We start from the raw sequence: 2193 nt of genomic DNA, 5'->3' as shown, positions 1-2193 counted from the left end.
CTTTAGGATTTCCGTAACATTTCCGTCCGCCATATTGGTTCAGCCATTTTGAATTTCGAGATTTTGATCACGATTTCGGAACGAGCGACCCCAAAAACCCCTGGATACGAAGCCACGTCGAAATCGGAGCACTACAACACCTCTTTGAATAGAGGCTTCAAAAAAACCTGACACGCCAATTTTAATACAGGAGGACAATATTTATAAATACCTGTAAAGTTTAAAAATAATTTTGAAAAGTTTGTAACTTGTAAGATGTTAAATCTTTTTTTGGAATACCTCCACCAATTGATGCAAAGTATGTACCTTTACTCGAAAATATACACATCACTCCTTGCAATAATCTGATCTCGTATGTCCGTTAAGGTCAAAATTCAAATCTTTTAAGGTTAGGTATTAAAAGTTCGTATACACGATACACACACTGCACATATCGCGTTCCATTTAAGCGTGGCAAACTGTGTTTGAGTGTGTTATACTGTGTCGGTTTGTGTCTCCTAAAAGGAAAGCAGCTTTATTGAAACGAACGATACCAAGTTTGTAGAACTAAGATTGAAAGTCTAGAAAAGAAATATTTCCACCGAATAGAAAATACGTGTATACAGGTGCTTTGTGAAGACTGGGACTGTCAACAGAGCCGAAATTCCGTGTAGCAATAGTTGCGCGGTCTTACGATAGATGATACTGGCATATGTTTGATAAGAACAGATGTATGAATAGTGGAATGTTAATTAAGGAAGATATCAACGCGAATTGTGCTTTTTGGCAAGTATTTGGTGATAAGTTAAATAACCGTACCTCAATTTTCACAGATGGATCCAAAATGAATACTAACGGAAAATCTTTTGTCGGCTTCGCTAGCTGGAGTTCCAACGATGATTTTATTGCAGATTTCAAGCTTTTCGATGTTTCTTCCATCTTCTCAACAGAAGCAGCTGCAATTCTGACCGCTTTAAATCTAATAATTAAGTCTGATTTACTCAGATCACAATTTTCTCTGATTTAAAAAGTATCCTTATGGCATTAATGAATATTCGTAAATTAAAATATCACTCTCATATATATATTTGATTCAAGAGATTAATCAGGAGATTGTGAATTGTAAGTTAAAGGATAAGGATGTAGAACTGGTGTGGATTTCTGCCCATAGAAATATTCTAGGCAATGAAAAGGCTGATTCTCTAGCCAAAAAAGTAGCTGTTGAGGACCCTATGATGGAAATTGAGGTGCCTCGCTCGGATATCTCTATAGCATATTTAAGTCAATGTGTATTAAAGATAACGAGGAGTTCTTATATCACAGAGCGTTCGTCTTGAATAAAGGTACTTCTTTCTTTGAGAACAATGAGAACTTTCATTGTCAATCATCCAAAACGTGGTTTTCCGATTCGGATTTTAGCAGGAGAGACATCGTAACAATAAATAGATTGCGTAGTGGTCACAACTCACTTAAAGATAGTCTATTTAGGTTTAAAATTACCGACACCAACTTGTGCTCGTGCGGTCTCATCGAAAACGAAAACCACGTATTATGGGAATGCGATAGATTCCATAAAGAAAGAAAAAACATGGTGGACAAATTTCACAAACTAAAAATTAACACCCCCATCGATATTAGAGAAATCCTAAAGAAAATGAAAAAATCTGAATTAAAAATAAAATAATTGAATTTCTCAATAAATGTAAGGTTGATGTTTAATGTTTATAGTGTTGAGCGGGGTAATCCCGATTGACCACGTCTCGATTGGACACCACCAATCACAGCGATCGGTGCTTAGGAGCTTTGTAGTCTCAAGTGCTGTGAGTGGCTCGTGTCTAATTGAGCCGTGTCCAACTGGGTGCCACCCCTTTTCAACTGTTCGTATCTAACTCTTTAAGTTTCCTCTAGAAATTACGCCATCTGTCTGTAACATTTTAAATGATTGTAAAATGGCTACTTATATACCTGTTACTGGCCAATAAACGAAACTATCTATCTAACAGATGTATGCGTTTGAGTTACGGCACACGATGCTTTTTTTCCTGCTGGATTGCTAGCTGGATGCTGGATTTGCGCGCTTGCTGCCGTGTTGGCAACAGTGCTGGCTGTGCTATTGGCTGTGTTGCTAGTTTGGCGTCAGACGATGCGAGTTTTAGGCTGCTTTCCTTTTAGGAGACACAAACCGACACAGTATAACACACTCAAACACAGTTT

The sequence above is a fragment of the Trachymyrmex cornetzi genome, unplaced genomic scaffold (assembly GCF_001594075.2).
Source record: "Trachymyrmex cornetzi isolate Tcor2-1 unplaced genomic scaffold, Tcor1.1 scaffold18, whole genome shotgun sequence".
NCBI lineage: Eukaryota > Metazoa > Arthropoda > Insecta > Hymenoptera > Formicidae > Trachymyrmex > Trachymyrmex cornetzi.
Note: the sequence above shows the minus strand (reverse complement) of the source record.